Source organism: Cervus elaphus, chromosome 1, assembly GCF_910594005.1.
Source record: "Cervus elaphus chromosome 1, mCerEla1.1, whole genome shotgun sequence".
NCBI classification, from domain to species: domain Eukaryota; kingdom Metazoa; phylum Chordata; class Mammalia; order Artiodactyla; family Cervidae; genus Cervus; species Cervus elaphus.
The window spans coordinates 90,676,757-90,699,869 of NC_057815.1; the positions used below are offsets into that span (position 1 = coordinate 90,676,757).

The window sequence follows — 23,113 nt, forward strand, 5'->3', positions numbered from 1 at the left end:
GCTAAGGAAAAAACTATGGGTGTTCTTTTAAAAAACATTTTATTGAAATATAGTTGATTCACAATACTGTGTTAATTTCTTCTGTACAGCAAAGTGACTCAGAATATATATATATACATATATATATGTATGTATGTGTATATATATATATATATATATACGTCTGTATTCTTTTCCATTATGATTTGTCACAAGATATTGAATGTGGTTCCTGGTGCTAAATAGTAAGACCTTGTTTATCCATCCTGTATATAACACTTTGCTTCTGCTAATCCTAAACTCCCATTCCATTCCTTCCCTCCCCTATCCACCTTCCCCCTTGGCAACCACAACTCTTTTCTCTCTGTCTGTGAATCTGTTTCTGTTTTGTAGATATGTTCATTTATGTCATATTTTATTTATTTATTGAAATTTTTATTGGAGTATGGTTGATTTGCAATGTTGTGTTAGTTTCAGGTGTATAGCAAAGTGAAGCAATTATACATATACATACACCTACTCATTTTTTGGTGTCATATTTTAGATTCCCCATATAAGTGATGTCATATGGTGTTTATATTTCTCTTCCTGACTTCCTTTTCTTAGTATTATAATCTCTCGGTCCACCCACGTTGCTGCAGATGGTACTGTTTCATTCTTTTTGAGGGTTGGATAATATTCCACTGCATATATGTACCACGTCTTTCTTTATCCGTTCCTCTATCATGGACATTTAGGCTGTTTCCTTGTATTGGCTGTTGTAAGCAGTGTTGCTGTGAACGCAGGCATCCCTGTATCGTTTTGCATTAGTTTTCTGAGTAAATGCTCAGACGTGCAATTGGTGTGTCACGTGGCAACGCTAGTTTTGTTTCTTTGAGGAACCTCCATCTTATTTTCCATAGTGGCTTCACCAATATGCATTCCCACCAACTTTGTAGGAGGGTTCCCTTTTCTCCACATATGGGTGCACTTCAGAGTGATGCTTCTCTGTTCCTAATAAGAGACATGGAAGCAATTTATTTTCTTTTCTGAAAAATGCTTTTTCACAAGGGAATGCCAGAATTGCCACTTGTCCATAATCAGTGGGATTTTGGACTGAGCAGTTACCTGAAACACTAAAAAGAACACACTGATAGATGATTTGCTGGCTTGTAATTGAAAGTTATGACCAACCTAGATAGCATATTAAAAAGCAGAGACATTATTTTGCCAAAAAAGTCCATCTGGTCAAGGCTATGGTTTTTCTAGTGGTCATGCATGGATGTGAGAGTTGGACTATGAAGAAAGCTGAGTGCCAAAGAATTGATGCTTTTGAACTCTGGTGTTGGAGAAGACTCTTGAGAGTCCCTTGGACTGCAAGGAGATCTAACCAGTCCATCCTAAAGGAGATCATTCCTGGGTGTTCATTGGAAGGACTGATGCTGAAGCTGAAACTCCAGTACTTTGGCCACCTGATGCGAATAGTTGACTCATTTGAAAAGACCCTGATGCTGGGAGGGATTGGGGGCAGGAGGAGAAGGGGACAAAAGAGGATGAGATGGCTGGATGGCATCACCGACTCGATGGGCATGGGTTTGAGTGGACTAAGGGAGTTGGTGATGGACAGTGAGGCCTGGCCTGCTGCGATTCATGGTGTCGCAAAGAGTCGGACACGACTGAGCGACTGAACTGAACTGAACTGAACTGGACTTTACCTGAAACTGCTTTTTATTACTGAAGGAGGTACATTATTGAAATCTAAAACACCCTGAATTATGTCAGATGATCATTCTAGTATGTCGGGAAATGAACAGAAGAGTTATTTTATCAAATAGGAAATCAAATTTAAGAATATGTGAATGCGGCAATCATTGCATGTATGAACAATGGCTGCTTTGCCTTCAAGCCCTATATTAGATCCTCCTGAAGAATATGTAAACCTCATGGCTGAAGGAGTCCCTCCCTATGATCAGTTATTGGAGGATGCCTAAAATCAGTATTATTTACAAATGGTGGCTCAAGAGTGAAAAGCCATCTCTCAATCTGGAAAGCAGCAGCATAGAAACCAATTCGCTGAAGAGGAAAATGTAAATCTACTCAATGAATAGAATTAAGAGTGGTGCTCCTTGTGTTGCAGGAAGGGGGACCCCTTCCAGGGCCCGAAACTGGGCTCTTGTCTAACACTTGGAAATGAATTGTCCGAGGAGACACATGTGCTGATAAAGCAAGGGATTGTATTGGGAAAGGACACCCGGGTGGACAGCAGGAGGGTAAGGGAACCCAGGAGAACTGCTTTGCTGCGTGGCTCGCAGTCTTGGGTTTTATGGTGATGGGATTAGTTTCCGGGTGGTCTTTGGCCAATCATTCTAATTCAGAGTCTTTCCTGGTGGCACACGCATTGCTCAGCCAAGATGGATGCTAGCAAGAGGGATTCTGGGAAGTGGACGGACACGCGGTGTCTCCTTTTGACCTTTCCCAAACTCTTCCGGTTGGTGGTGGCTTATTAGTCCCGTATTCCTTATCAGGATCTCCTGTCATAAAACAACTCATGCAAATGGTTACTACGGTGCCTGGCCAGGGTGGGTGGTTTCATTCAGTGTGCTTCCCCTAACACTTGTGGAATGAGAAGTGGATTATAATGGGAGTGACATCAGATGGACTGTACTGATTCTTACTAAGTATCCAATGGATTTGTAATAGAGTCTGCAAAATGGGCCTTAGATAACTGGAAGATAGGGGGAACCCTGGATTATATCAAATGGGGGAATCTGAGTGAAAATTAATTCAAATAATAGAAACATAATTGTTGCTAAAAAGGGAGCCAATAAATAAATCATAATGTACCTGTTTTTTGGGTTAATACAGGTATAACTGGTAGGATTAATTTGATTTCAATGAAATCTGTGACAACACTGAAATTTATGATCAAACATGTTAGGAAATTTAATTAAAATCTCCCCATGAGATTCATCTGATGAAAGCTGATTTGTTAGAGGAGGAACTAGAGTTAGTTAACAATCGATGAATTGTTATATAATCAATATATTGATACCTTTCATAAAGTTTAAATTATAGTGGTGGCAGGAGATAAAACAGTTATAAAACTCATGCATCCTTATGAACAAGGGTGTGGTGAAATATTTGGTTAACTGAAATGCTTCTTTTAAAAATGCCTGCACCTCATTTGATGATACCATGTATTAGCAGTTTGGCAGGTGTCCATCTGTTTTTTTCTGTTCTATAAATGATATATGCAGGAGATGAATAATTATGAGTGATTTTAATTTAATGGCTTGACCAGGAGTCAGAGGATAGAATCTGTGAATTTCTGGGGCATGGTTTTCTGAAAAGTCTCAGAAATTTAATATAGCATTGGATATATTAAATACTATATTCAATATAGTATTGGAGGTCTTATCCAATATAATGTGCTAAGTCGCTTCAGTCGTGTCCTACTCCTTGCAACGCTATGGACTGTAGCCCACCAGGCTCCTCTTTCCATGGGATTCTCCAGGCAGGAATACTGGAGTGACTTGCCTTGCTCTCCTCCAGGAGATCTTCTTGACCCAGGGATCAAACCTGCGTCTCTTAGATCTCCTGCATTGCAAGGTGGGTTCTTTACCACTAGCACCATCTGGGAAGCCCATCCAATATAATACAACAGGAAAATAAAATGAAAGGTATAAAGATGGGAAAATAAAATATCAGACCATCGTTATTCACAGATATCATAATTTTATATATAGACTCAAGGGCTCAGCTGAGCAGAAGAGAGAATTGAGTTGTCAGATGATAGAGGAGTGAATAAATTAATAATCCACAAATGAAAGCAGCAGCCTTATCATTTGCTGACATAGTATAAGTGACAGGTTAAAACTATAGTTAGTTAGTATCAACTTCCCCCTGTTCCATTATCCCTCAAGAAACACTGTGTAGTGCATGGTTGTTGTTGAACGATAAGACGCTGGGATTCTTGGCCTCCGGAGGAGACGAATTCAATCCGGGGCCGGAGACGAGACTGGATCTCTCAGAGCTTTTGTGTAATAAAGTTTTATTAAAGTATAAAGGAGATAGAGGAAGCTTCTGACATGGGCATCAGAAGGGGGCAGAAAGAGCACCCCCTGCTAGTCTTTGGCTGGATGTTACATGGTCACTAGCAGTCTGTTAATGAAAAGAAAAGAATGTCTTAAAACCCAGAATGGCACCAGATAATTCATCCCAGGCCATAAAACGATTGACTTGAATCTTGTAGAAGGGCAGATTACCCTAGTTTTGTTTACATAGATTAGGGGAACAATATCTGAGTATAACATACCGGTTTGTCAAGTAGGTTGAGCCGTTTGGCGGAACCAACTTGAAGATAGAGTCTGGGGTGCATTAACAGAGCTTAAGACAAACATTTCCATAAGAAAAAATGTATTGGTTAACTCAAGGTTTGAGAATAGTTAGCTTCAGGTGAAACCAGGTGTCATGGCAACACAGCATTTTAAGAGAAACCTCCTTTTAAATTTGTATAGAGAAGGAAAAAAAATATTGATAGTTTGTTTCCTCCTGCCGCTTAAGAGAGATGAAAATGTCTGGCACTTGCAGCCTCTTTCCTCTGCTTGGAGACCCCTGCCTTCCTGCCTGTTACCCTCTCAGTAGTCAAGAGTCAGGTCGATTACCACAGATACAGGAGTCATCTCATTGTTGAGGGAGCCCTGAATTACCAGTAATTTTATAAAATAGAAATGGTTTGGCACTACAGTTAATAGGCAGAGATTGGCAGAATGGACAAAATCATGATTCATATATATTATATCTACAAGGTTCATAATTCCAAGACACAGATAAGTAGAAAGTGAAAATGGCAAGAAATATATATTATGGAAATAGTAACAAAAAGAGAGGTGAAAGAACAGACAAGGCAAATATAGGATAAAATAAACTTTAGACCATAAATTGTTGCTATAGACCAAGAAAGACATTTTATAATGGTTAAATAGTCAGTTACTCAAGATATAATAATCATGAACCTATATGTATCTCAACCTCCTCTGGTGACCTCAGTCAGGGAGTAAATTTTCTTAGGGATATTCCACCTGGATGAAACCCCATGGTTCCATCATTTAGAGTCCTTCATGCCTCAGCTCTTGATACCCAAGGGCTTGCATGAAGAGTACTTTATCACATAGTTTTCCAGACCAAGAATGCGGGCTGTAAAGGGCAGAGAAAGAACCAATTAGGTGAAAATGTGTTGTTCATGGATGAATTCTCCCAGATACCTGCTTCTAGGCAAAACCTTAAAAAAAACAAAAACAAAAACATATAATTAATTCCTGGGAGGATAACGCCTTAGATAGAAAGGTTGGTTCTTTGATGTTCTCAGTATCCTCTCTAAACACTAAGATTCATGGAGAAGATGTTTCCTCATTTTAAGAGAAGACTAAGAAGGGCTTATTAGGTAACAGAAATATTTGTGTCTCTTCTTCTATATCCATAGACTAGGTTCTGAAGATCAGAAGATTCCTCTTAGTACCTAAGACTTTGGGTTTCAAATTCAACATAGCATTTTCTTTTCTTTTGACTTGATTTTCTAAGGCATTGGAGCATGCTGAATCCATTTAAATAAATTTGTGTCATCTTGACAGAAATGCTTCCTGTATAATTGTCCAGGCAGTGGGGACTTGAGAAACACACATGATTTGATATTACAAGTAATGGTTATTTCATATTTCTAAATACCTTGGTCATTCTTCTTAACTACAGGGAAGCCACGGTAAGTGACCTAGAATTGCTATTTTTTTATTGAGTTTTTAATAGTTCTGTTTTTTTTCCAAGGGATTTTTACAGTGAAAATCATTAAAGATTTATTCTCTGATATTTTATGGGGGGTTACTTTTAGATACCCTGGGATCTTTAGCAGAAATATTTGTTCTCCTTCCTGTATATGGATTTATCTATGATTTATCCAGAATAGGATTACAATCTGTGGATTCTGAAGACAAATTTTTAAGTCTGCATGGGACTGAGGGGAAGGTCAGCATTTACATCATGTTTTTTGAAGGAATTTGTCAGCTCATATTGAATTCCAAATTGAGAATGTATAAATTTATAGCATTTACAAGGGAAAACATACCCTTTGCTGTGGTTGGGAATACACATTAAACCCCAAGTTCTCAGGCACTTTTTATTCTAATTATTTTCAAACTTTCTTGAATCTTCTAACTAGGCAAGATCTTATTTCTGCTGAAGTGGATGTGGTCCCTGCAATATAACTGAACTTTTGCATCCCTGACCTAAGACTTAGACCTTTCTCTTAGACAGTCAAGGCACATATTGCTGAAGATAAGAGATGAAAGTTAATTTTCTTGGTCAGCTTAAGGTGATTTTTCTTTTCCCTATGTATACACTAGACTTAAGTCATCTTATGGGAGGTAAAGTGTGGTGGGATAAGAAAATCACTGTGTTGGGCATTAAGAGACTTGGATTCTTATTTACCACTAATCAGCCGTGTTTCCTCTCTGGACCTCAGCTTCCTTATTTTAAAAGAGCATATGAGTTGATAAAATGCAAGGACCTGGAAGAATTTTCTTTTAAACTTTTTATTTGTATTGGGGTATAGCCAATAACAATGCTGTGATAGCTTCAGGTGACTCAACCGTACATATACACATGTCCATTCTCCCCCAACTCCCCTCCCCTCCTGGGTGCCACGTAACATTGAGCAGAGTTCCATGTGCTATACACTTCCATGTATTGATCCATTTTAAATCCAGCAGTGTGTACACGTCCACCCCAAACGCTCTAACTATCCTTTGGTACTGGAAGAATTTTAGGGCACAGAATTTCTGAACTTGTTAAATAGATCCTGAACTCGTTAACATCTGACTATACATCACACAGTTTGCCAAAATAACTGCCATAGATTACACGTGGTCATAGGTAGTGGTTTTGTCCAAACTCTGACATTGCTGATTCCAAGAAGTAAACTAGACCTATACTGGAGACCTAAATTCCAAAGAGCTAGAGGCAGACATCCTGATTTTTTAATACAGACTGCTCTATTTTATTTTTGTATCATGACTCGGGCAAGTTGTTTACCTTCTAACCACATTTCCTTATCTTTAAAGTAGATAATAGTTTACCAACCTCATAGGATTGTTGTGAAGGTGTTGTAAATGGAATAGTGAATGTAAAACTTAGTATAGTGTGAACACAGCAAAAACCCAACAACATTTAATGATTATTATAAGAATTATATGGTGAAAATTAATCTCTGCATTCTATTAAGAATGAGAAAACAGCAGATTTATAGTAAGAGTTTGTATTTCATAATGTGTGAGTATATGGAATTTAAACAAGTAATAAAGGTTTCTCCTCTTGGAAGGAAGTTTGTCTAAGTTCTTGCCTATCAACTGCAGTATGAATGCCCTTATGAGAGAAAAGAATTATTCTGTGAGATGAACACTTTATTTCTCATTTCTCCAAAAATATGTATTATAGAGGATTTGAATGTTGATAGGCACAGCTAAGGTACAGAACTACAGGTACACAGCGAAGGTACAGAGGAAGAAAATGATCATGTGTTTGAGTCTGTCTGTTAACAGAGGATATCAAAGACATTGATAAGATACAACTATTTTTAACTTATGTCCTGATTACTTGAAGGTTTGCAAGAAGCTGAAACAATAAGTGAAATAATAAAAATGAATGAGTCACATTTGAGATTTTCTATGTGATTTTGATCATGAAATCCAATCTTTGGTACAGGCCTTCAGGAAATTATAAAAGTGTATTATTAGGTTCTTGGTTCTCCCAAGGGCCGTCTTCTCCAGGGAAGAACTGGCAATTAGAAGTACATGCAATTTGTTCCTCAGGTGTTCTTTTCCATGGAAGGATTCTCTGATGCACTGACCTATCCAGAAGGGAGACCACTATCCTGGGGCTTGGAACTCTAAGGCTAGCTTCTCAATGAAGAGTTGATGGGATAATTTGTAAGAGGTTTCCTTTCCACATACCTCATTATTCAACTTGACCATGTGTAAGTGGGAGAACTCATTTTACTCTTCACTGCTTTTTTTGCTTTAAGAATATATAAAGAGAATAATGGAGTCTGAGATACAGGAAAAAGTGAACATTAATAATTTCATTATTGATGTCCTATAAAACTTAGTTTTATATGCTACCTTTAAGTTTAATTGAATAATATGTGTATTCCTCATCAAGTAAGTTGAAATAGACTTTGTAGTAAACTGATCGGTTTGGTTATTCAGAGGACTTATTGGCTACAAGTATAAATGGTATAAGTTAAATGCAGAGGACAATAATCTTTGTGTGGTAGAATAAAGATGGGATTTAGGGTAATTATGAGACCCATGGGGCAGTCAGGGCAGCCTCACTCCTCACAGTAATTTTCTCAAAGCAGTGAGCACCCAGTCCTGCCCCTAATCTATGTCTAGCTGGTGAATTGATAACAATATTGAGTATATTAGAGCAGTTACTTTACTTATATTCAGATATTTCTTGGGGTCCCAAGATGTGTCAAAATAAAATTCCCTATGTCTGTTTTCTCATGCATATTCCAGTCAATTTAAAACCACATAGTTTCAGCTTTAGAACTCTAAGACAAAACATGAAGGTTATATTTAATTTCTAATCATAGAATTAGTTATATAAGCTGTAGAAATTTGGAAAATACTGAAAAACATGGGAAATAAAATATAAACCATAATCTCACATTCAGGAGCAAATGTCCTCAATGTATTAAATTATTTTTCTTACCAATCTATACATATGTTTTAACATAAATTAGAAAAGTATATAACATTTTCTAAGTGAAATTTTTGAATTTGAACTTTATTTTTAAAAGGTGCATATAAAATCTGTAATCTTTAAATGCTAATTCAATAAATATATTCACTAAATTTTCCCCTATTTTTACATAATTTGTAAAAATAGACTATTTTGTGATTTTTTTATTCATGTTATTTTGTGCATAAACTTTTAGATTATCCTCCAAAATTGTTACTACTAATGTCCAAATTATTCCAATAAATTGATGTTCCATTAAAGTATTTCAGACACTATGGCCAAGGAAATTGAATTTCTTTCTTCTGGTTACTCTATGTCTTATAGAAATAATTTGAGATTAGAATAAAAAAAGACTAGGTCAACTAAAATAACTTTTAAGATACTATTCCTATAGCATTTTGGGAAAAGCAAGATTCATCTGTGACATCATCAGAGTACTGTTAAAAGGCAGAGTTTCGGTGTATGTCACTTTTTTCATGGTTCTTTTTTCTTTTTTTCTTAAGGCAAAGCATTCTTTCCTGAAATTTTTATTACTCACACCACATAGATGGAGAATGAAAGGAATGTGACTGTGTTCATTCTAGTAGGTCTTACACAGAACCCCCAAATGCAAAACGTAGTGTTTGTGGTGTTTTTGGTCTTGTACATGGTAACCCTCTCAGGCAACCTGCTCATTGTGGTCACCATCACCACCAGCCAGGCTCTGAACTCCCCCATGTACTTCTTCCTGACCCACCTTTCCTTGATAGACACAATTTACTCTTCTTCTTTGGCTCCTAAGTTGATTGTGAACTCCCTTCATGAGATCAAGACAATCTCCTTTAATGGGTGTATGGCTCAAGTCTATGCAGAACACATTTTCGGTGCTGCTGAGATCATCCTGCTGACGGAGATGGCCTATGAGCACTACGTGGCCATCTGCAGACCTCTGCACTACACGCCACCGTGAGCGCAGGCTGTGCCTCCTCCTGCTGGGGGTGGCCTGGACCGGAGGATTTCTCCACGAAGCGTTCAGATCCCCTTTACAGTCCGGCTGCCCTCTGTGGCCCCGATGTCATAGACCACTTCATGTGTGACTTGTACCCTTTGTTGAAGCTTGTCTGCGTGGACACCCGCATCCTTGGTCTCTTTGTTGCTGCCAACAGTGGGTTCATCTGCCTGTTAAACCTCCTCCTCCTGTTGGTCTCCTATGTGGTCATCTTGCGCTCCCTAAGGGCTCACAGTTTGGAGGGGAGACGCAGAGCCCTTTCTACATGTGTCTCTCACATCACGGTGGTTGTGTTATTCTTCGTGTCCTGCGTGTTTGTGTATCTTCACCTAGTCACCACTCTGCCCATTGATAAAGCTGTTGCTGTCTTTTACACTATGGTGGCCCCTATGTTAAATCCTTTAATCTATACTCTCAGAAATGCTGAGGTTAAATGTGCTATGAAGAAACTCTGGAAGAAAAAATTGACTTCAGGTAATAGTTAAACAGAATCATTAAATGTTATGGATAGAAGTAATAGAGGTACTCTAGTCCAAGCCTCTTGATGAATATATTGAATCTAGCAAGGGAATGAATAACACTTGCTGCTTGCCACTTAAGCACAAGAACTAAAGCTTGGGTTGGAATCCAGACTTACTGTCTCCCATCTCACTCTCCTTATCACAACTTAATGTGCCTTAATCAGTAAATACTTATCTATTAACAGGAAATCTGGAAATACCTTCAGAAGCTAAAAAGTACAAATCGAGAATTTTGAATTGGTCTTATTACGTAGCGTGGAGATGTGTCGGTTACTACTGATTATTAAAACATGCCTAATGATACTCCTTTACTTTGCACTCTGGCCTCAATATTTTCTGTGAATTTTCTTGTTCATTAAATCTTGGTTGTACAGTAAAAGGAATACTATTTATGACATGCTTATAAGACTAGCATTGCATTACATATTTTCCATATTGTATTAGGTATTTTCCATATTGTATTAGGTGGGGTCCAGTCAGGGAATGGAACAGAGTGATTTGAACCAAAAAAATTCACATGCGATCAATAATTACGTCAGGTCTCTAACTATAAAAAGGGTCATGAGCTCTCCAAAAAAAGCCCTTTGACTGAGAAATGAGTATCCAAAGAAGGAATTCATTTAGAATGTGGACTTCCTTCCCAGGCTGGGATTTCAGTCTTTTGGAGAGTGTGTAGATTTTGCCCATGGATGAAGGGATGGCATGTTTGACCAAACTTCAAGTTAGTGGTAGAACTGAGATACATCCTGATACATACTCTTTGTCCACATACTTTTTACTCATTAAACACAACTCTAGTGTGTCTTTCCAGGCAGTTTGGACAGAAATGAGTAATGAACCTGGTGATATTTATTAAAAAAAACTTCACATAGTTTCCCATTGAGCCTGATCCGATGGTCCCAGAGATGATCATTAGTTCATCAGCTGTAACAGTGATCTCTATTCATATCGCACTTCATTCCTTATGCCACTTTTACTTTTTTCTCTTGAAGTTCTGGTTCTTATATCACAAGACAGTTTTAATTCTCATTAAAACAGTTAAAATACTGTTCTTTATCAGTTCTACTTCTCTCTTCCTTTGCATCCACGTACCCATGTTCCTCAGTCCAGCCTGCTGCCACCACCAACTCATTCCCATATGTTTTTGTGCTTTTCTGTTGCTAATCACTGCTGTCAGCAGTTGCGGTTATGCCAACTACACTCACATTTATAATTTTTATGAACAGTTTTGATTTATGAAAATAATAATTGAAAACATTTGTATCTTTATGTTAAGGTACAAACAACATATTATAATAATTACATCATATAATTTGGCCTTTAATTTTTAAAATAAAAGCTTCTTCATATGTGAGGAAACCCATATAACACTTTATTCATATGTAAAAATTAAACTGGGCACACACATTTCTACAGATCCTCATAGATCTTTTTTAAAATTAATGTTAATCAGAGTATAGTTGCTTTACAATGTTGCATTAGTTTCTGGCTTTACAGGAAAGTGAATCAGTCATGCACATACGTCTGTCCCCTCCTGTTTGGATTTCCTGTCCATTTAGGTCACCACTGAATAGAGTTCTCGGTTATACAGTGGGTTCTTATTGTTTATTTGTTTCGTGCATAGTAGAGTGCATATGTCAGTCCCAAACTCCCAGCTCTTTCCACTCCCTCTTCCCCACTTGGTAACCCTGTTTGTTCTCTATATGTGTGACTCTATTTTTGCTTTGCAAATAAGTTCATCTGTATCGTTTTTCTAGATTCCACATGTAAGTGATATTATTCAATGTTTGTTTTTCTCTTTCTGTCTGACTTCTCTCTGTATGAGAGTCTCTAGGTCCATCCACATCTCCGTGAATGGCACTGTTTCATTTTTTATGGCTGATTATATTCCATTGTATATATGTACAACATATTCTTTATCCATTCCTCTGTTGATGGGCATTTAGGCTGCTTCTATGTCCTGGCTATTGTAAATAGTGCTGTAATGAACATTGGGGTGCATTCGTCCCTTCAAATTGTGGTTTTCTCTGGATGTATTCCTAGGAGTTGGATCACTGAATCATATGGTACTTCTATTTTCAGTTTTTTTAAGGAACCTCCATACTGTTTTCCATAGTGGCTGTACAAATTCCTATTCCCTACACATTTCATGGTACCTTGTCCTTCCACTATTTTATAATTTATAACACCTTGTTATAATTTTTTACTTCCTCTTGGGAGTTTTTCAATGGATCTTAAGCTTTTTGAAGGCAGAATCCAGGTTTCTGTCTGTTTGTCTCTCTTTTTTAACCATTGCAACCCCAGCAACTATCAACATGACTGATACATTCTGTGTGCTCCAAATGTTTGTTAGCTAATGAATTAAGACAAAAAAGAATAAAAGGAGTGCATTTATCTTGAAATTGCTTTACATGTAGTCAGAACCATGTATTTTTAAAAACAGCTTTTAATAATGAAATGTTACTGAAAAGTAAATAGGTTAACTGAAGAATATCGCTTAAAGAGCTCATATTAATAAGATAAAAAATTCTTGCTGAGAGCAGGGAGAATATTAAGGTAAAACATTCACTCATATGCTGAGAGGTGTAGTTTAAATTTCTTTCTCATTCTCAGTTTAAACAGGAATAAAAGCAAATTGTAGTTCCCCCTGAGGTCAAGCCAGACTTTTCCTTGAAGTTCAGTCAACTTAAAGGAGAAAGGAATTCCCTAGCCTCTAGTACTACTTTTTTCATTTTAGTGAATTTAATTGTTTTCCTTTATATATTCACCCACATGTTCAATATTTACCATGCATATGATATTGTGCTATCTTGTAGAAACTATTGCTATATAGCAGGCAAGTGCTTTACAGTTTTACAGAGTGTGACTGTATATGGTAAAAATAGAAATTCTTTTCTGACATCAAAATGTTCTTTTATTTGAGACAGTATTCTTTCCGATGTGTTACCAGCAGAGCATGGGTTATATGAGCAATACTAAATGGTGCTGAAAGCTGCAAGGAAATTTGGAAATGGTGTAATATTTATTATCTACCCCTCGGAGGTAGATAGGGCCAGTGCATTTATAGTGTTAAATAGTTGCATACTATAATATTACATGTACCATGTGACTATCAATTGTGATATATAAAAACAAGCACAGTTATTAATGAAAATTTATTAGATTTTTAGTGATAATGGTCCAATATATAAACTGTTAAGCACAGGTCCTGGCTCAGTAAATGGTTAGCAGTACAATTATCTGTAAACATTCTGTCATCACTGCCTGGAAGTTCATTGAAGTTCAGTGCCTGACCTGAGAAATTAGTCAGTGTTGGTTACTGGCCTTCCAATACATCTGCTTTGATGCTTTTCTCTTTAGGACACTTTTTGATACTTTCCTTTTTCTGCTTCCCAGGTGGTGCCAGTGATAAACAATCCACTTGCCAGTGCAGGAGAGTCAAGAGACACAGTTTCAATCCCCGGGTCGGGAAGATTCCCCTGGAGTAGGAATGGCAACCCACTCCACTATTCTTGTCTGGGAATCACAAGGACAGAGAGGGGCCTACAGTCCATGGGGTCACAGAGAATTGGACAGGATTGAGCATGCGTGTATGCACACATCTCTATGCATACCCTCTTGGTTTATTATAGAGATTATTTGTTACTGTTCAGTCTCCCATTTGTGTCTGACTCTTTGCAATGTCATGGACTGCAGCATGCCAGGCTTCCCTCTCTCTCAACATCTCCCGGAGTTTGCCCAAGTTCATGTTTATTGCATCAATGGTGCCATCCAGCCATCACATCCTCTGATGCCCTCCTCTCCTTCTGCCCTCAATCTTTCCCATCATCAGGGACTTTTCCAATGAGTTGTCTGGAGTTTCAGCTTCAACATCAGTCCTTCAAGTGAATATTCAGGGTTGATCTCCCTTAAGATTGACTGGTTTAATCTCCTTGCTGTCCAAGGGACTTTTAGGAGTCTGGATTCTCTCCAGAATCACAGTTCGAAGGCATCAATTCTTTGGTGTCCTGCCTTCTTTATGGCCCAGATCTCATAATCGTACATGACCACTGGGAAGACCATAGTCTTGACTATCCGGACCTTTGTTGGCAGAGTAATGTCTCTGCTTTTTAATATGCTGTCTGGGTTGGTCATAGCTTTTCTTCCAAGAAGCAAGTATCTTTTAATTTCATGGCTGGAGTCACCAACTGCAGTGATTTTGGAGCCCAAGAAAATAAAGTCTGTCACTGTTTCTACTGTTTCCCCATCTATTTGCCATGAAGTGGTGGGACCAGATGCCATGATCTTCGTTTTCTGAATGTTGAGTTTTAAGTCAACTTTTTCACTCTCCTCTTTCAGTTTCATCAAGAGGATCTTCAGTTCTTCTTCACTTTCTGCCATAAGGGTGGGGTCATCTGCATATCTGAGGTTATTGATATTTCTCCCGGCAATCTTGATTCTAGCTTATGCTTCCTCCAGCCCAGCATTTCACATGATGTACTCTGCATATAAGTTAAATAAGCAGAGTGACAATATACAGCCTTGACCTACTCCTTTTCCTATTTGGAACCAGTCCATTGCTCCATGTCCAGTTCTAACTGTTGCTTCTCGACCTGCATACATATTTCTCAGAAGGCAGGTCAGGTGGTCTGGTATTCACATCTTGATGATTATTATATGTCACGCAAATACTTCATGGAATATAACTACATATATAATAAATAAAATTCCTGTCTAATATTAAGATTTTTTTGGTCATCACTTTTTATGATTATTTTTCAACCTAAGATGGTGTCTTGAGCAGTACTAGATATTCTGGAACCTTACAAGAAAATTGGAAAAAATTGCGCGATCTTCATTCAATGGTTACAGAAGGTCAGTGACGCATTGCTTTTATAGCTATGTAATAACTATATACTATAATGTGACAGTCAACATACAACTGTCAACAATGATATATAGAGTTACTAGTGAAAATTAATGGAATTTTTATTTATATTAATGAAACAATATATGCAATCTGTCAAGCATGAAAAATAAGTGAAAGTACTAGTTCAGTCGTGCCCAACTCTTTGTGACCCCATGGACTGCAGCTCACCAGACTCCTTTGTCCATGGTTTTCCAAGCAAGAATACTGGAGTGGGTAGCCATTTCCTTCTCCAGGGGATCTTCCAGGCCTAGGTATTGAACCCACGTCTTTTGCACTGCAGGCAGATTCTTTACCAACTGAGCTACCAGGAAGCCCAACTCCTGGCTTAATAAACGGTGAAGTGAAAGTGAAAGTCACTCAGTCGTGTCCAACTCTTTGAGACCTCATGGACTATGTAGTCCATGGAATTCTCCAGGCCAGAATACTGGATTGGGTAGCCATTCCCTTCTCCAGGGGATCTTCCCAACCCAGGGATTGAACCCAGGTCTCCCACATTGCAGGTGGATTCTTTACCAGCTGAGCAACTATTAATTATATTACTTTTCCATTATAATTGCAAGAGAGTGTACCAGAGCATTTAAGATTATGGTCTGGAGAATCAATCATATTCTGATTACTGACTCTTCAATATGTCTGTTTTAATATCCTCCCCTTTCTGAATATTTCCTCACTTACAAAATTGGGATGATAGCAGTGCCTGCTTCTTAGGATTTCTATAAAGATGACTGCTCAAAACCAAACTACTTAACATTTAAAAAATTTTATCGGAAGGAAAGTCTATGAATTCACATTCATGGTTGCTGTTGTAAAACTTAACATCAATTTGGTAGAATCTTCTATGTATGAAAGAAATAGTACTGGGTTATGTTTTTCTCCTTTTGTGTAGCTATTTCTGTTCCATTCAATGAGAAATACTATAATTTTCTGTAGCTAATTTCTTTATCCCTTAAGTAGTTCTTACTGAGCTCATCCAAAATGTCATTTTGACACTTGCCTGGTGGGCTACATACAGTCTGTGGTGTTGCAGAGTCAGACACAACTGAGTGACTAACACTAATCAATGTTGAGTTCTAGGTACATTTATCTGTCTGCTGAAATAACTTTCCTACTGCACAATTTCCTAATGGCATTTTTCATCTGGGCATTTCTCAAGGTATAGATTAAGGGATTTAACATGGGAGTTATCATAGTGTAGAATACAGCAACTGTTTTATCAATAGGTAAAGTAGCTGCGGGTCTCATGTACACAAATGTGCAGGGCACAAAAAATAAGACAACCACTGTGATGTGGGAAACACAGGTGGAGAAGGCTTTGTGTCTTGCCTCCAAACTGTAGGTCTTTAGGGAGTAAAGGATGGCCACATAGGAGACCAGCAGGAGAAGGAAGTTTAACAGAAGATTAAGCCACTGTTGGCAGCAACAAAGAGCTCTAGAGTGTGGGTGTCAGTGCAGACAAGACTGAGCAAAGGGTTCAGGTCACACATAAAGTGGTCTATGATGTTAGGGCCACAGAAGGGTAAGTGGAAAATAAAGAGGACCTGTATGAATACATGAAGAAAGCCTCCCACCCAAGCCGCTCCCGCTAGCAGCCCACACACCCGCCAGCTCATGATGGTTGTATAGTGCAAGGGCTTGCAGATGGCCACATAGTGGTCATAAGCCATCACGGTGAGCAGGATTATCTCAGCAGCTCCGAAGAAATGTTCCCCAAAGATTTGGGTCATGCAACCATTAAATAGGATAGTCTTCTTTTCATAGAGTGAATCTGCAATCAGTTTGGGGGTACTTACAGAGGAATAGCAGACATCAACAAAGGAGAGATGGGCCAGGAAAAAGTACATGGGAGACCTCAGTGATGAACTGGCATTGATGATGACCACGATGAGCACATTTCCTACCACAGTGGTGAGGTAGATGACCAGAAACACAGCAAATACAATTTTCTGCATCTTTGGATTCTCTGTGAGCCCCAGTAGAACAAACTCTGTCACATTCCTGTTCTCTGTGTGTTTCATATAATGGTTCATTTCATTACCTGAAAGAAACCCATAATTTTCAATCATGCAACTTTGAATTTATTATACTCCATTCCAATAAGTGATAAATGCCCAGGATATAATGAGTGTGGATTCTTTTGAGTTTATTTGACAAATAAAACATTCTAAGTTTTTAAGATTACTCCTGTTGCTGCCTAGAGAAAGTTCTGTTAAGAGTAACACAAGAAACTTTAGTAACCACATATGCAGGAGACCTTTATCTTCTGAGATATCTCGTTACTACTAAACTGAAGTAGTAGATTTCCCAAATAATGGCAGATATGTCTGAAAGGAGTTATAAAATGGACATAAAACCCATGAATATAAAGTTTAGGAAGTTTCTCTTTACTCCCTAAGAAATGGGGAATTTTGGAAGGTTGTTAATATGAGTAGAGGGATGAAAGGAATTTGATCAAGAGGGAATCTTGTATGTTATTCTAGTAAAGATCTTTAAGTGTCTTAGATGAAGCTGGCTGAGGTTCACTAAAGGGATGCAAGATGGAGACAGAAACCACAGATGCTTCTTATAAGAGTTGGAAAAGGAGTGACAGGAAGATGGTGATGGGAATATAAAAAATGAATATAAGAGCTAATTAAAAGTATTTCTAATGCATGTTGACTAAATCTAATCACTTAGCAATGATGTAGGTCTTATAAGGTAGTCTCTCAGTCATGTCCAACTCTTTGCAAACCCATGGACTGTAGCCTGCCAGTCTCCTCTCTCCTTGAAATTCTCTAGGCAAGAATATTGGAGTGGGTTGCAATTTCCTTCTCCAGGGGAATCATCCCAAACCAAATATCGAACCCAGGTCTCCTACACTGCAGGCAGATTCTTTACGACTGAGCCACCAGGAGACCCCATGAATGACTGGGTACCTTAGTAGGTTAGCGGTAAAGTATCTCCCTGCTAATGAAGGAGACAATGCTGTCTTCAGTCTCTGGTTTGGGAAGATCTCCTGGGGAAGGGAATGGCAACCCCCTCTCATATTCTTACCTGTAAGATCACCTGGACAGAGGAAACTGGCAGGCTCCAGTCCATGGGGCTGCAAAGGGTCAGACAGGATTTAGTGACTAAACAGCAACAGGAGTGAATGACTGCTGGTGTGTGCTGTTTCATTCCCTCGCTTCCTTTTCTTAGCAATAACAGCCCGTGCAGTTGCTAGCGTATCACCCATTCTGCAGGTGAGGAAGCGAGGTCAGAGACTAACGGTAGCAGCTGTAGTAGCGATGCTCACACTAAAGCTGAGCACTTACTGTGGCTTTAAGGGCTTATGTAGACATGTGACCCTCGGCCCAAACCCAAAAGATCCCCGATGCTGTCATTTTTATACTGATCTTATACATTAGGGAAGAGAAGCATAGAGAAATTTAGGATTTTGTCCACCACCAAGTGGTTAATAATGGGCAGGCCAACATTAAATCTCAGGTTAATCTTATTTATTACTTTTCCCTTCAAAATTTTAACCTATGCCCAACATTGTTAAGTTATGATAGACAATGTTGAACTAGTAATCTCATTTTGATAATAATTCAAATTACTTTAATACTACTTCAGAAGCTAGTTTATACAGAACAATTTCATCTGCTCTCTCTCTCACACACACAGACACACAGACACACACACACATGATGACATCTTTGAAATCTCAAGTAGTAAGTAAAATGTGGTATTGCATTCATTGAATGGCCCTTCCATCTTGAATTTTCCCTCAGGCCTATCTCTCCATTCTCTTACACCACTCCAAAGACTGCTGGGACATCAGATTTCTCTGCACAATGTTAAAAAATAAATACTGCTTGAGTATCAGAAAGACCTGATTCAAGTCCTGGTTCTTCTGAATGCAATCTCTTTCATCTAAGGTACATTTCTTTGTCACCTCATATCCTTGTTTTCTCAGCTAGAAATTTATAATAATGATATCCACCTCATAGATCATTATGATAATTGAAGGAATATGTATGAACACATCGACCATGGTACCATGGATGCAAAAAAGAGCTTTTGGTTACTTCTGTGACTGTGTATATACCTGTGGGATAGAAGAGTTAACAGTGGAGCAGAAATGCAGAGAACTGTTTAACTGTGCAGTGAGCTCCAGAAGAATCATCACCAATTTCACTCTCAAAGATGCAATGGAGATTCATCTTATTCTTAGCAGTTTTTTTCATGAGAGCTTCCATATTTGTGTTTGATGAAACCACTGATGATTTATGTCACTGATATTTATAATTTCCTCTTTTATATATGTGAAATGTATTTACATTTTGTTTTAATCCTCATCAATAGTTTTGCTTACTAAAAGAGAAGTCTCATGACAAAGCCTAGTTCATGGTGTCAGAGAGCTGGGCGTCTACAATTTGTTAAACCTCTATGAGCCTCAAAATATCCAACTTTCAAATTAAGTTAATAAAATCACAAATTACCTTTTGAAGAATTGGAATGAAGATGAAATATTCTATGACTATATCTGGAAAGTGCTGACAAATAATGAGTGCTATGCATAGGAAGTAATAATCTATAATAAATATTGGTACTATTGAGAAACTTACCTCAGCTCTCTTAGATGATTTTAGTGATGTTTGAGGTGTCCAGAAAAAAATCCTATATTCAAATCGACCAATTCTTACTTTCAGTATGAAAAATGTCTCACTTGAGCAGAGTTTATTCACATAATTAACTGTGAAATGAGCAATTGTTAAGAAATTATATGCCTTCAATATGTGTACTCTTTTGGGAATATTGATTACCTCAATAAATCTGTTAAAAAAAAAAAAGAAAGCCTTCTTAGAAATAAAAATCTTTCCACCTAGCTTAATGCCTCCAAATTTCTCCAAGAAGACCTGTTGAAATCTGTTCTCTTGTTTGAATTTAGAACAGGTTCACTAGAAACACTATGGAGAAGTGATCTTAAATAAATCTCTCTGGTCCCACAGGGCAAGGGGCACAGAGTGTGGAGGAAGCATATTCAAACGGTTCACTGTGCTCATGATGAATCTTGCTTTGGAGAAGTGAGCTACAAGACCGGTCATTTTCACCTTGTCCTTTATTGCTGTTTACAGAGATTCCCATAAGGTTCAGGGACCTTGTCCTGCAGTTGTTGCTTTCTCTCTAAGGAATTGCCTCCTTTAATGAAAAGGCTTTGCCTTAGAAGCAGGTATTCAAGAGTGACATATCAGAGATCCACCCATTCTGTAGCAAACAACTAAATTCTCTACAACTGAAACTAAGTTTATGGGAGTCCTTTTAACTGAACCTGGATTGTTAAGAAAAATGAGCGTCATGTAATAACAAAGGGGCACAATCCCAATGTGTGGACCTGTGATGTAATTTCCCCATTGAATCAAGTCATGGAAGAGTTCCTATTTTGTTATGAATGTTAAATCCTTATTGGAAACCACAGCTGATTACTTGAGAGCCAGATCAGTGAGGGCACAAAATTAATGAGAACCATTTGAAATTCTTGTCTCTGAAACTGTTTTTCTCTCTGCCTCGTTTATTGAAATATCATCAGTTCAGTTCAGTTCAGTCTCTCAGTCGTGTCTGACTCTTTGCGATCCCATGAACTGCAGCATACCAGGCCTCCCTGTCCATCAGCAACTCCCGGAGTCCATGTCCATTGAGTCGGTGATGGCATCTAACCATCTCATCCTCTGGCATCCCCTTCTCCTCCTGCCCTCAATCTGTCTCAGCATCAGGGTCTTTTCAAATGAGTCAACTCTTCGCATGAGGTGGCCAAAGTATTGGAATTTCAGCTTCAAAATCAGTCCTTCCAATGAACACCCAGGACTGATCTCCTTTAGGATGGACTGGTTGGATCTCCTTGCAGTCCAAGGGGCTCTCAAGAGTTTTCCCCAACATCACAGTTCAAAAGGATCAATTCTTCAGTGCTCAGCTTTCTTTATAGTCCAACTCTCACATCCATACATGACCACTGGAAAAACCATAGCCTTGACTAGACAGACATTTGTTGGCAAGGTAATGTCTCTGCTTTTTAATATGCTGTCTAGGTTGGTCATAACCTTCCTTCCAAGGAGTAAGCGTCTTTTAATTTCATGGCTGCAATCACCATCTGCCGTGATTTTGGAGCCCAGAAAAATAAAGTCAGCCACTGTTTCCACTGTTTCCCCATCTATTTGCCATAAAGTGATGGGACTGGATGCCATGATCTTAGTTTTCTGAATGTTGAACTTTAAGCCAACTTTTTCACTCTCCTCTTTCACTTTCATCAAGAGGCTTTTTAGTTCTTCTTCACTTTCTTCCATAAGGGTGGTGTCATCTGCATATCTGAGGTTATTGATTTCTCCCTGCAGTCTTGATTCCCGCTTGTGCTTCCTCCAGCCCAGCATTTCTCATGATGTACTCTGCATATAAGTTAAATAAGCAGGGTGACAATATACAGCCTTGATGTACTCCTTTCCCTATTTGGAACCAGTCTGCTGTTCCATGTCCAGTTCTAACTGTTGCTTCCTGACCTGCATACAGGTTTCTCAAGAGGCAGGTCAGGGGGTCAGGTATTCCCATCTCTTTCAGAATTTTCCAGTTTATTGTGTATATAATGGAGAAATAAAATTGGGTGTGTGAAGATATATAATGATAGTTTGATATAAGTATTCAAAGTGTGGTGCTGGAGAAGACTCTTAAGAGTCCCTTGGTCAGCAAGGAGATCAAACCTGTCAGTCCTAAAGGAAATCAACACTAAATATTCATTGGAAGAACTGATGTTGAAGCTGAAGCTCCAATACTTTGGCCAACTGATGTGAAGAGCCTACTTGTTGGAAAAGACCCTGATGCTGAGAAAGATTGTGGGCAGGACGAGACGGGGGCGAGAGAGGATGAGATGGTTGGATAGCATCATCAACTTAATGGACATGAGTTTGAGCAAACTCCAGGAGATAGTGAAGGGCAGAGAAGCTTGGGGTGCTGCGGTCCATGGGGTCGCAGAGTTGGACAGGACTCAGCAACTGAACAGCAATGACAATATACATCGTCACAACAATATAATTGCTGCAATCAGCTATTTTACATACTCATGACTTACATTGTTACTTTTTTTTTCCCTTCTTTTGGTGTTTGGAGATAATGCTTAAGATCCACTCACCTAGGAAATTTCAAGTGTACAATGCAGTATTGCTAACTATAATCACATTGCTGTAAAAGAGATTTCCAGAAATTCTCCATCTTCATCTTGTGTAACTGAAACTTTGTTCCCCCAATCAGTGTCTCCCTATTTCTTGCTCTCCAGTCTTTGGCAATCACTATTCTACTTTCTGGTTCTATAAGTTTGACTTTTTAGATTCCATATATATGTAAGATCTTGCATTATTTCTCTTCTCCCTCTTGCTCATTTTACTTTGCATAACATTCCCTAGGTTTATTTGTGTCATAGAGTGCTTTTCATTTTCATAAAGTCTACATGATATTTTATGATATTCTAAATATACATCACACTACCTATTCAGCCATCAATGGGTGCATAAATTGCTTCCATATCCTGGTTAATGGGAATAATCTGCAATGAACATGAGTGCAGATATCTCTTTGAGATATTATAATTGATTTGAATTCCTTTGAATATACACCCAGAAATAGGATTGATGGATTAAAAGTAGTTCTATTTTTAATTTTTAGAGGAATCTCCCTGCTGTTTTCCATAATGGTTATGCCAAAGTATTTCCCACCAAGAGTACAAAAGGGTTCCCTTTCTCCACATCCCTACCACTGCTTTTTATGTTTTATCATTTTGATAATTATCATACTTAAAAATGTGAAGTGTAACCTTATTGTAGTTTGAATTCACATTTTCTTGATTATTAGTGATGTTGAACATGTTTTTATACAACTGGTGATCATTTGAATGTCTTTTTCTGAGAAATGTCTATTCAGGTCCTTTGCCCATTTTGTTTAAAA

The 23,113-nt window shown here is 38.2% G+C and overlaps 2 pseudogenes; one reads left to right on the forward strand and one right to left on the reverse strand.

Annotated features, from left to right (window-relative positions):
- The first annotated feature begins 9,298 nt into the window (after positions 1-9,298).
- On the forward strand, positions 9,299-10,224 carry LOC122707992 (annotated as a pseudogene).
- Positions 10,225-16,249: 6,025 nt separating this feature from the next.
- Positions 16,250-17,184, reverse strand: LOC122708062 (annotated as a pseudogene).
- Positions 17,185-23,113: the final 5,929 nt, after the last annotated feature.